The 13,358-nt window shown below is 42.1% G+C and overlaps 1 protein-coding gene across 1 annotated transcript in view; it reads left to right on the forward strand.

Annotated features, from left to right (window-relative positions):
* CMTM8 (CKLF like MARVEL transmembrane domain containing 8) overlaps positions 1-13,358 on the forward strand; it is an 89,271-nt gene that overhangs the window by 68,396 nt on the left and 7,517 nt on the right. The gene's annotated exons all lie outside the window — the stretch shown is intronic.

Below are 13,358 nucleotides of genomic sequence, written 5' to 3' on the forward strand. Positions count from 1 at the left end.
ACCTGCACAGATGCACATGTAGATCCATCCAGCCACCCACCTGTCATTGATTTAAACAGGCTGCCTGCACAGAAAAAAGTGCATCCAGCGCAGGAGAAGACTGCCCCTTTGCATGGGTGTGCAAATCAAGTCCTCCATGTGAACAAGGTCTGAAGGTGTCAGGCTGTGTGGATGCAGCACAATACAAATGTGGTGTGGCAATAGTTATAAATATATATAAAATGAAAAATGTATATTCAATCGTCTAATTTTAGCCTAGGCCAGAAACCAGGAAGTAACTGAAGAAATGTTTTTAAAAAATAAATTTAAAACCAGTAGCTATACCTTCTTATCTATTTACTAAGGCTAGCAGCATAAGGATACATTTTATTTTTATTTATTTATTATCAATCGCCTAAAACAGGGGTGTCCAAACTACGGCCCTCCAGCTGTTGCAGAACTACACATCCCATGAGGCATTGTAAAACTCTGACATTCAAAGACATGACTAGGCATGATGGGGATTGTAGTTCCTGAACAACTGGAGGGCCGTAGTTTGGACACCCCTGGCCTAAAACCTCACACAGGTTTCCTTGTTAATCGCTTGACTTCTCGCTTTGTTATCCTGCTCCGAAGAGTCTATAAAAGTGCCAGCGAACAGAGCCCAGCAGTTGTTTTTATTCCTGTACTATAGCTCTTGGTTATTTGACACTGTTAGAATACAATATATATCAGCCCTACCTTTAAAACCTTTGTAATTAAAGAAACCGTGGCTGTGATTATCTTCTATCTCTGTCCTCTGTATAACATCTTGTTTTCTCTAAGACTACGGGTTCTCAGTAAAGTGAATCCTTAAGCCCTGTCTAAATGATCAATACTGCAGAAGTATTGGAGAAGTGTCAGTAGAACCTCTACCTCTGAACTGTTGGATGGTGAAAGCAGGGCTTCGTGAAAAAGTCAAGGCCCTATATAAAAATCCAACCTAAAATTTAATAAAGTGTGTGTGTGTGTCTATATATGTGTGTGTGTATGTGTGTGTGTGTGTGTGTGTATATATATATAATATATATATATATATATATATATATATATATATATATATATAATATATATATATATATATATATATATATATATATATATATTAATATGAGAGAGAGAGATATATAGAGAGATATAGATATAGATATAGATTTTTTTTTTTTTTTTTTAATCCCATAGGAAGTGAGAGGACATCTTTCCAAAGTGAGGGAAATCCCCTCCTAGTTGTCACTGGAACAGGGTGTCTCTAGAGTTGCCACCTTTTCATCAAAGCAATCCCGAACACTTTAGGGGCCTTGGACACCTTTGGGTGCCCCAAGGAGAGTAGTAATGTGGTGAGCATAGCATGCTTTTACTGACATCACCCTGCTCCCCTATTGATGCCAAACCTGCCCCCAGACTGCTGCCTGTCACTCCCAGACAGCAACAGATTTGTGTGTTGGGGAGCCACAGCCTGGTCTGAATAATGTGTCTGGGTTTTAGTCCACCAAAACCTGGACTGCTCGGGTGAATCCTGGGCAGGTGGCATCCCTAGGTGTCCCCAACACTATTTCCCTTTTATATTCCTATTCCAGGGACAAAAGTAAAAGATTCGTTTTTTTCCGGTACTTGAATCTCCCCCTAACAGGAACAATGACAGTAGAAAAGGACCTGATGGGTTTAAACCCTTCACCATCAGATCAAAAGCTAAGAAAAAGTTCTGGCTTTAGATGCACTTTAAAGTGTATATAAACTCGAGACTGAAAATGTGATATATTGCAGTTTTTAAGTCTTCTTAGCTGATGTGGACTGCATTTAGTGTTCTCTTTTCAGACTAAGTATGTTTTCTGCAAGTACAGTACAAACTATTTTATCAGCCTTCCCAGTAATCTTCTGTGAACCACAGGACACTTCTCAATATGGAACGCAGATGAGGAAGAGGTGTTTTGAAGACCAAATCAGGAGAGAAGCCTGGGGTGACAATGCTGCGTCTCCATAGATCTAGTACAATGAGGGAGTGTTGTAACCCTAATGCAGGAAGGGCAGGGTTCAAGTCCTGCGGGAATGCATGGGAACTGAGTTCCTGTACTTTTTCCATAACAGGAACTCAGTTCCCGTTAGCAGCCGTGTCCTGCAAGACTGAAGTATGCGAGCTGTGTGGCAGGTGCTACACCAGCAGCCCCTCACACAGCTCGCAATAGTAAGTGCCGCACACCAGGGGTGGACTTACCATTCAGGCATTGCCAGTAGGGGGCCCCATGACAGCTTCCGCTTCGATCTACCTGTCGATCACAGCTAGCTGATGGGTAGATCAGGACTCTGCTGCTTGTAGAGATTGTATTTAGTCAGACCTCTCGTGATGGGCTCCTCCCCATTGGCCCCTCCCTGTGTCCTCATCCTCTTCCCCCCCCCCCCCCCCCCCCCCCGTCTCCTGCATACTTGCTCATACTCCCCCCCTCCTCTATCTTCAGTGCCATATGATGAGAGAACCAAGAGGAGGAGCACAGCTATTCTGCTCACAGGACATGTAGGGAGAGAGGAGAGCTGAGGGAGGAACATCAGTTTGGGGTGGTAAGCTGAGCACAATACCTGGCAAAGTTTAATGCCAGGATGGAATGGAAGTTTATGTGGAAATATGTGAAGGGTTGGATAAGCAGCGAGTGTGTGTGTTGGAGCCCTGCAGAGTTTGCAGCCCCCCAAGCTAACATACATCTCCTAAGCAGGAACACATCACTATCTCCCTAAGCATTCTGTCCAGATAATGTGCAGTTAATTTATGACCTTTCCTTTGAACCCTGTGTTAGCCAAACTCTGTTCAATGAAAAGTGTAAACTCACCACATAAACACTCTATATACAAAATAACATTCCCCAATAAAGATCAGAACATGATGTTCCCATTTGCATGGAAGCACAATTGAATGAATGCTGATTATTCAGAGAATTACTGTGTGTTTATTTATCGAGGATTGTTTTTTTTTTTTTTATGTACTAACAGTTGAGCGTCATACACACAATACAAAAATTGGATGAAAATGCCACTTTTAAAGTGTTTGTGCATATGAGCGTATCATTTTTTTTATTTATTTTTTTGGTGGGGAAGTGGATCTTGGGTGGGAGTTTTCACACTTTTGACTTGACCCCTGAGGAAGGGCATTACTGCAGGATCACCAGGTAAAAATAAAGGAATATAATCTGGGGAAAAAAAAGCAAATCTAGCTGCCACAGATGTAGCACTCTCCTAACATAGGATCCTAGGCAAATTTTAGTTTTTTTGGCTCCTTCTGTAGTTCAAGTGATTGCAAACGATCACCCTGTGAAACAGCCCATTCAGTTTAAAATTGAAATGAAAGGGAAACTTTTGGGTATAGATTGATTTAAAAAAACAAAATAATAATTTAATGGGAGCTTCCAGAACACGGGGAGAGCATTTTCCAATAATCTGCCTGGAGAGGAGTGTCCAGAAAGTGGCTGGGGGGGGGGGGGGGGGGTTGATAGTTTAAAGGCTTGGATAGAGTGTTTGTTCTCCCCAGGAGAGTTCCAAAACCTAGAGGAATGCTGTCTGAGGCAGCCGTGGACTTAGTAGCTGTTCTGGAGGCCTGTAGGACTTCACCACAAGGGATCTCATCTGCAGAAGGATTGTCTCCCTCGCTGGACCATGTCGGGAAGAAGGCAAAAGGTGGCAGTTGTCCTGGGGACTTGTGAGTAAAGACCCAGAGTTCAATCATGGTGACTGTGTGTTTATGGGGACTCAGAATATTGGGACGGGCTTCGCAGTGAGGAGGGAGTCTGTGGGAGTGTTGGATAAGCAAATCTGCTTTTCCTTGTCCCTCAGTCCTAAACAAGTATTTAACTCTTGCAATGTAGGGGTAGACTCATTGCAAAGGAAGATTTTTGCTAGAGTTCAGCTTTAAGCAATGCAACCTTGGGCTTTCCATTTACTGCATGCTTTTTTTGTGCAATACATTTAAACTTCACACTCTGTTCTCAAACTATGTTCGACTATGCGGAGTAACAGCAGTTCATCCACCAGCAGTTAAAAGAAAGTAACAAAAAGCAGGTGAATCTCTAATATTGCTTTTCTTGTATAAATTCAGTCTTGCTGTGGTTTAAAATTATCTTTGGCGTTTTGGTCCATGAGTCATTTGGCGCATTATTATAATAATTCAAACGTCCAAGCTTTTCCCACCTACACACCAAATTTGAATTTAAATGGAAGTGAGGAAGTGGGCTTCTAATTCTGGAACAAAAGGTACAATTTAATCACAAATTCTGACTATTGAGTCGAGATTTGCATGCCATGTACTTGGGATTGTCAGGTCATGTTTTCCTCAAATGAAGTGCTTGTCATTAACTGCTTGATTGTGTTTAATTCTTTTTTTTTTTTTTTTTTTTTTATTATTTTTTAAGAAAAAAGAAACAAAACATAACAAAGAAGGCTAAACTTCATAAGAGTTCAAAGACTCAACATATAAAAATACAACCATATACATTACATATTTACATAACACATTACATTTAACACTTAAAGCGGAGGTCCACCCTAAAGTGGACCTTCCGCTCATCGGAACCCCCCCCCCCCCTCCGGCGCCACAATTGGCACCTTTCAGGGGGGAGGGGGGTGCAGATACCTGTACAGTACAGGTATCTGTACCCACTTCCGGGATAGCTCTCTGCGGAAAGGGGCGTATATTACGCCCCTTTCCACAAGTGCCCGCCCCTTCCCACAAGTGCCCCGCTGCCTGCTGGGAAAACACACAGATCCCAGAGGCAGCGGGGACCGTCCTTATTGCGCGGCTCGCGCATGCGCAGTAGGGAACCGGGAAATGAAGCCGAAAGGCTCCATTTCCTGATTCCCATACCCAAGATGGCGGCGGCAGCACCCGAGATACGATCTACAGATCGGCTTCGGGTGCCGACATCGCACCAGTAGGGAACCGGGAAATGAAGCCGAAAGGCTCCATTTCCTGATTCCCATACCCAAGATGGCGGCGGCAGCACCCGAGATACGATCTACAGATCGGCTTCGGGTGCCGACATCGCGGGCGCGCTGGACAGGTAAGTGTCACTATTTTAAAAGTCAGCAGCTGCAGTATTTGTAGCTGCTGGCTTTTAAAAAAAAAAAAAAAGTCCCGGTGGACTCCCGCTTTAACATGGACATTTAACATTCCTGAAATGTAAATTTCTACTCTGGATTTTCACACTTCCCAAGTCCAGCTTTAACATTCTATACCAGGCATGTCCAAAGTCCGGCCCGCGGGCCAATTGCGGTCCGGTTTTGAACGGCCCGCCTGGTCTTTCTCAATTTAATGTGCCGCGGGATCAGGGCTGTCAGATGAGCCGATCCCTGGCACTGTGAGAGGCTCCGTGAGCTTCAAAAGTGAAAGTAAAATGCAGAGGATTGTGCTGTGCTCTCTGCTTCCCCCTACAGTGCAGTACCCGGCTGAATGAGGAAGCTGCAAAGGTACTGTACTATGCTACCAGCTAAATTAGTGTTAAAAAGGGCTTTATTCATGTGTGTGTGTGTGTGTGTGTGTGCACATGTGTCTGCGTGTGTGTGTGTGTGCACATGTCTGCGTGTGTGTGTGTGTGTGCACATGTGTGTGTGTGTGTGCACATGTGTGTGTGTGTGTGTGCGTGCACATGTGTCTGTGTGTGTGTGTGTGTGCGTGCACATGTGTCTGTATGTGTGTGTGTGTGTGTGCGTGCACATGTGTCTGTATGTGTGTGTGTGTGCGTGCACATGTGTCTGTATGTGTGTGTGTGTGCGTGCACATGTGTGTGTGTGTGCGTGCACATGTGTCTGTATGTGTGTGTGTGCGTGCACATGTGTCTGTATGTGTGTGTGTGCGTGCACATGTGTCTGTATGTGTGTGTGTGTGCGTGCACATGTGTCTGTATGTGTGTGTGTGTGCGTGCACATGTGTCTGTATGTGTGTGTGTGTGCGTGCACATGTGTCTGTATGTGTGTGTGTGTGTGCGTGCACATGTGTCTGTATGTGTGTGTGTGTGCGTGCACATGTGTCTGTATGTGTGTGTGTGTGCGTGCACATGTGTCTGTATGTGTGTGTGTGTGCGTGCACATGTGTCTGTATGTGTGTGTGTGTGCGTGCACATGTGTCTGTATGTGTGTGTGTGTGCGTGCACATGTGTCTGTATGTGTGTGTGTGTGCGTGCACATGTGTCTGTATGTGTGTGTGTGCGTGCACATGTGTCTGTATGTGTGTGTGTGCGTGCACATGTGTCTGTATGTGTGTGTGTGCGTGCACATGTGTCTGTATGTGTGTGTGTGCGTGCACATGTGTCTGTATGTGTGTGTGTGCGTGCACATGTGTCTGTATGTATGTCTGTGTGTGTGCGCATGTATGTGTATGCTTGTCTGTATGTGTGTGTGTGTGTGTGTGTGTGTGTGTGTGTGTGTGCACATGTGTCTGTATATCTATATCTGCGTGTGCACATGTGTCAGTATGTATGTCTGTATGTATGTCTGTATGCATATGTCTGTATGCATGTGTCTGTATGTGTGTGTGTCTGTATGTGTGTGTGTGTGCGTGTGTGTGCGCACATGTGTCTGTATGTGTATGCATGTGTATGTATGTATGTATGTCTGTATGTATGTATGTGTATGCATGTGTCTGTATGTGTGTGCGGGGTGCATTTGTCTGTATGTGTGTCTGCATGTGTGTGCATGTGTCTGTGTGTGTGTTACTTTTAATCCGGAACCCCCCCCCCCCCATTCTTATACCATCAAAACTGCTTTTGTAGGGCTTGTGTGTGATATTAGCCAGGACTGCTGCTCCTCTGAAAAGCAATCCATGCACAGATCTCTTTGCAGAGGCATTTGAATGGCGGTAAAGAGGCATTATGTTGCCGCCTCACCACCTGTTTTAAGCCCGTAAATGCAACATCTGTGTGGCTGCGTACTGTGTGTAGGGCAGCCCATTAATTTCAATGGACTTCCCTACTCACAAAAATGCAGGGAAAGAAGTTCCCAAGCTTTTTTTTTTTTTTAAATTGCACTGCACCAAAAGCACCCCACATTTTCCAATGTGTGGGATACCATTAAGAATTAACGGTACCCCCTAAAGTGCAGAGCATTCGCTTGTGTGTTGGGAACGAGCGCGGCAAAGGCAAGAGAATTCTTGTTGGGCCGTGTATTAGTGCTTGGATGGACACACTTAGACCGAATTTTCAATGGTTCAAAGAATGTCAGGCAAAATTTGTCGGCCCTCACGCATGTTCACTTCATCAAATCTGGCCCTCTTTGAAAAAAGTTTGGACACCCCTGTTCTATACCATTACTACCGAGAGGAATGGAGTGTGGGATAGAGGCAAAAGGGGAGGGGGGGGAGGCGGGGGAATGGGAAGAGGAGAAGGGGAGGGGGGAGGGGAGGGGAGGGGAGGGGAGGGAGGTGTAATAGAAAAACTAAAAATAAATTCCCAATCGTATTATCTTGGTGCTCCTATTAAAAGATTAATTCAAAATTTATTAGAAGGGGTGGGACAGTGGGGGGTTTTGCATTGCGCCTTCTCACCCGCTCCACCCTATTACCGTGTGTCTCTTTTACCCAAAAACTTAAAATCTCAACTTAACCTAATCTTTAATGAAATAACCCAAAGTGTGTTGTTTGCTTTGATTCTAAATTTTATATATATAATGTTACTAAATTATATTCCCCTAACGCCTCAATCCCCACAAAAAAAAGGGGGGGGGGGGGACAGACTGCTTCATTGTGTGCAACTCCCATACCAACACAGAAAAAGGCAGATTTCCTGGTCCTATAATAAAGACTAGTGGCAAGTTTAACTAGAGGCTCCTGTCACCATGGCCACTTTCATTTGGACATTTCTGCAATTTGGAGATCTGGCACAGATTTCACATGTTGGCACATACCGACACCTCTTAGATCAAAGGGTGCTTAAAAAATTATTGCCGTGGTAATTTGTTGCGTTCTCCCAACAGTGTTGAGGTTCATTTATACCACATGCGGTGGGACTGCCTTGGGTGGCTTGTCCATAGCGGTATCAATGAAAAATGAGGCAAAACGAGGTGCGGTTAAAAAATAATATTTTTAAAAAAGTACCAGAGCAGGTTTTTTTTTTTTTTTTTCAGCACAGTGTGCGGGAATCCATTGTCTCGCACAGCGTGATGAGAAATGAACTTTGAGATGTCTGTGAGACCTCTCAAAGTTTGATTAAAAAAACAACAAAAAAGGAACCAGTTTAGTGCGTCGAGATTGGCGCATCAAAGCTGCACTGAGCCAGCCAGGCCACACTGCACACTAGCTGCCGTATTCCAGCACAGCAGCTGGTGTGAACATACCCTTAATTAGAGCATACAGCTCTGCAGTGTTGAATGTAAATGATATGTCAAGCTGCCTCTAAGTAAGAGGTAAGAGACCCAAGGACACAGCTTTACTACTTCTCAGTGTGAAACCCTTAGGCTGCATTCACACTTGGGCTAAGCGTCTTTGGTTGTTTAGCATGCCTCTCCTTCTTTTTTTTTTTTTTTTTTTTGTTTTGTTTTGTACAGGCGTCTTTTGTGGTGGTACCTAGGTTTTTTTTTTTTTTTTTTTTTGTTTTATACACTTGGGGAGGGGGAATTGTGTGATATTTGTTTGTTTGTTTTTTTCCCCGGATGTTTCAGGCGCTCACTGAAGTCTATTGGGACCAAAAACCCTTGAAGCTTGTTGACTTTTTTGAGTTTCAAGCAAGACAACACCCAGGTGTGGACAGGCACATTAAAAACCATGGGATTTTGGCTAAGTGGTTTGGAGCTTCAAGTTCAGGTGTGATTGGGGCCCTAACCACTTGTCTACCAAGGTACGTTTTACAAACGGCATGGTAGACGAATGGTTAAATCAAGCTCACAGCTTCTGCTGCAGCTGTGAGTTTAAAGTGATTGTAAAGTCTCAGGTTTGTTATTTTTAAGAATAAAAAATGTTATACTTGCTCTGTGCTCTTACAAGCGTAGAATAATTAACCTATTCAAAATATAAATGTGTTATCCTTGCTCCATACTCTACGGATTTGATGGTATAGTGTGATCAGAGGTTACCCACAAGTCCCATATCTTATGAAATTTTCAAGGGCAGCCTCTCGCTTCATAGGTCAGTTTGTATAGTGGGAGTGCCTGATTAACAAGAGTAAGCCAAAAGGTTATAGTTAGGGGAGCTGAGGACTTCCATTGCATAGTTTTATAGACTTTTTGGCATAAAATAAAGCTAATCCTAGAAAGAGTTGGGTGTTTAGAGAGGGACTCCTCTTTAATATAACCAAGAAGACATCTTAAAAGGTTACAGATGTTGGGTATGAGGGAAATTGAGCTAATAAATGCAGTGATGGGAAATGCAGGCTGCATAGTACACCCCCCCCCCCCCCCATAACAAACCTTAAATTCCCCAAAGACAACCATATGAAATAATAAAAACTCCTGGCCTTATATTTGGCAATAAATGGCCGCGGGACTTTAAATTGGTTCAATACATATATAAATATCGTATAACAAAAATAATCAATGAGAAAATAATTAAAAGTATTAATAGCTCATTGCTTAGTCATAAAAAATCAAGCAAAACATATTTAAACACAAACCGGTCTCTTCCCCCCCCCCCAAATTCCAGGGGTGACAAAACCACAAATAAGTGCTCGTGATGGGTGTGAGGGTGGGTAGCTCTCTTGCTGTGATGATCGCAAAAAGAAGGCACACCTGCGATGGGACCTTTTTTTTATAATGAGCCCTACACCTTCTGGCAGGTTCTCTTCCTTTTGATTGGCAAATCACACCTGTCCGACCAGGTGAGCTAAATTCTTAATGAGACTACAACCAGATTATTCATGTTCTTACATTATTGAAGTAAACCAACCACAACTGATAAATAACAGGTTAGAAGTGTGTGTGTGGGGAAGGGGGGGGGGGGGGTGGTGTCAGCCACAGGCCCATGCATGTGTTCCCAAATAAATTGAGCCCACTTGAACAGTGAGTTTAAAGGGGCAACTCCCAAGGTTTTTCCCAGGCTTTCCTCTACCGCCAAGTACTGCAGGAAATGGCTTACCTGGTGTAAGCAGGATCACTGAGGCTATTTCTTAGCTAGCATAGCCAAAGTTGCAGCTATTCTAGCATGATCTGTGCTGGAATAGATGCATGGGAAGGCAGGGGGGGGGGGCTCTACTAGATGCACGAGGAGACAGTGGGGCTCTACTAGACCCCCAGTGTCTCCATAAAGAATGCCTGTCACCTGCCCATGCTATCGCATATGGATCTTGTTAGCCCCGTTTGTGATGGTAATAAAGTAAAAAAATTGTATAAAACAAATACTTTAATATTTTTTAGCTTTTTTAAAGCACTCCCATCACCCCTGCACACACCCTATATAAAAAGCACAGCCTGGATCAAGCACTTGTATGTAAACGTTTTAATCCTGCCTTGCATGCGGTATCAGGCAAACATTGGAGTGATAATTCTAGGGTCATAGTTCACAGTTAATGCTAAACCAATGACCTGTGAAGGCGTTTTTAAGCTTCACCTATGGAGAATTTTGGGTACCCTAGTTTTATTTTGTAATGCCACAGGCATGCACAGACATGCTTGGTATTTACTCAACTCAGCCCCAGTTTTTTTTATTATGCAAACAAATTGGGTATAATGTGTGTTTGACAAAAATTAATTTTTCTGTTTTTTTTATTTATTTATTTTTTTGTGAAAATTTGCATTTGATAAATAACTGTGCATATATCACGCAACAGAAAAAATTGCAACTACGTTTTATTTTCCAGGATCTCTGCTTTTGGAAAATGTTTTTTTGGGAGGGGGTTACAGCAATTTCTAGCAAAAAAATTCAGATTTTGATGTAAAAAAAAAAAAGTTGCCTCGGTAGAGAAGTGGGTTACATAAGCACTAACTAGTGAAAACTAAACATTGGGAATATAATGTAGAATCAACCTACCCCTGATCTAGAATGTCTGTTTGAATGGCAGGATGATTTAAATGGTTAAATTGTTAGAGGCAGTTTCTATATCATTTGCCGATTCAAAGGATGAGTAAAGGAGTTCTGATTTTTGCAGTGTGCTTGCCTGTGTGCAGTGCCTTTACTTGTTTTAATTTGAAAAATTAGTCTCCAAAAGAACTGTAAATGTAAGGGATTTAAAACCTTTCATTTTAAGGTTGTACTAGTCTCTATTTCATATTGTGGATGTGGCCCTATATAAACCGTTAAAATCACAAAGATGACAGGCCCATCTGCATATTCTGTGCCACACAACCAGGACTCAACACAACCTTCTAACTGGCACTAGGTCACACAGGTTGTTTTTAACATGTTGGGAAATTGCTTTGTACTGTGGTAAGCATTTACAATGCTTGAAATCCATTATTATTACTCATGATTAGGCCAAGAATTATATACTTGTTAGTAAACCTAATGGAGGTCGTACAATTGATGCGCGCCAGTGTGTATGTAGACAGTTTTTAATGGCTTGGCATAAATTTGGAGGCTTTGGGTCCATTCCCAGAGTGAAATTCAACTTTTGATTGATTCCCATAAAGAAAGGGTAATTGTGACACTGACTAATACGAACATTTTAAACAAGCGAGAGTGCAGCCTATAGAGCACAGGCCATGCACATAGAATGCATCAATGATAAATGAACAGGTAATATAACAATTATAGCTTGATTTCATAGCTGGGTTTAACTGTGTAGTTATTGTTAGATGCCTTTAAGTAACAAATGTTCTTGTTAGAATTCTCCTCTCTGAAGTGCCATGGCAATTTTTCTTTTTTTTTTTTTTTTTCTTCAAATTGCCTGTGACCGCTCAGATCAAGGAAGAATGGATGTTCCTCTTACCGTTAAGTTCTCAAACCGTGAGCATGCTATGTTGTAGCAAGCTAGCTGTATATGGCATATGCTTTACCACTAAGTAAACTAGGTGTATTTGCAGTACATTCTGCATGCATTAGACATATTTCGTGAACTGTCTTGTGTAAGTGACAAAAGTTCTTGTAATTAAAGTAAACCATTCACAAACCTGGGAAACTGAGCATATATTGAAAATGGTGTATAAGACGTGGTTGACGTCATTGAAAATGCATGTCAAAGCCATCAGTAGATCAAAAGGTAAATGCAACTGAATTTATTTGAAAATCAAAACCCTTTTCTGTAAAAAGTTGAGCCAAGAATCCCTTCCATCTCAGTTTTAATTGAAAAAGTTTGACCGGTTTATTTAAAAGGATTTGAATACCCCAATTAAAGGAAATCTAGGGTCACTGCCATTGCAAATGGCAAAACAAACAGTTATTTTTGACAATTCAATATAGACTTGCCTTTTAAAAATCTTTTTTTATTGTGAGTTCTATCTGTCTACTGGCCATCTTTCAACAGCTTCTTGGGTTCCCTGCATGCTTTGCAGCTTCCCTTTACTTTCAATTTCCAATGACTACATATCCCATGGTCCATTGGTGCCTGCAGGCAGTGATTTCTATATTGACTCTGCCTTCTGAATCTCATCCTCTTAGCCCCTCTGTAGTTCAAAGGGCAGACTCTGTGAATTTTGTGACCTAGCAGTGCCTATCAACATGGTAATGTGTTTTGTTTCACAGTATTCGAGCAAGTAAATGTGTGGGATTATTCACAAAATTTTACAATTTCAGGATCTTAGGCTAAAAATAATTGAAATACATTGTGGATAAAAATATATAATTTTACAGTCTGACCATAGATATGCTTTTGTTTGCTAAAGCATGTTGTATAATAAACCATTGCCATGTTTTGGTTTAATTGCTGTCATGTTTTTCATCTCGGTGGTGCTGATCTCCAACTCCATCATGTTTTTGTCTACATGCACTCACTCCAGCATCTGCCGCACATCATTGCTCTGGAATGATGTCTTCATATTTGTTTACACTAATCCCATTTTGATGCAGCAAAGTTTTTGCTTTTACTGCATGAAATATTTGCCAAGTAGAAATCCCATTTGATCCTCTGCAGCTGGCTCTAATGTGAGCTGCAGCTGCAGTTAGTGTGAAAGACAAAGGGAAAATCTTTGGGCCCATTCGCACCTACATGTGTGCCCCCTTACCTTGCAAACTCCATGCACGTGGAAGCCAGCCTAACCAATGTTGGCAACAGTGAACCATGCCTGTACAATGTGTCGGAGCTTGCAGTCAGTGTCACCACCAGTGGTGCATGTACCAGTGACCATGCCAGACTACAGTACAATTAGACTGTTTTTACCCCATAACAGTATGTACTTCAACAATGACAAATGTTTGGATCACTAAATATTCTTTTAATGAAAGAAGCAGATTTAGAAAGATTAAAAACAACCTTTTTTAAATTACATGAACATATAAAATGTTAGTG

The sequence above is a fragment of the Lithobates pipiens genome, unplaced genomic scaffold (assembly GCF_037356315.1).
Source record: "Lithobates pipiens isolate NorthernLeopardFrog02 unplaced genomic scaffold, aLitPip1_a1.2 Scaffold_19, whole genome shotgun sequence".
NCBI classification, from domain to species: domain Eukaryota; kingdom Metazoa; phylum Chordata; class Amphibia; order Anura; family Ranidae; genus Lithobates; species Lithobates pipiens.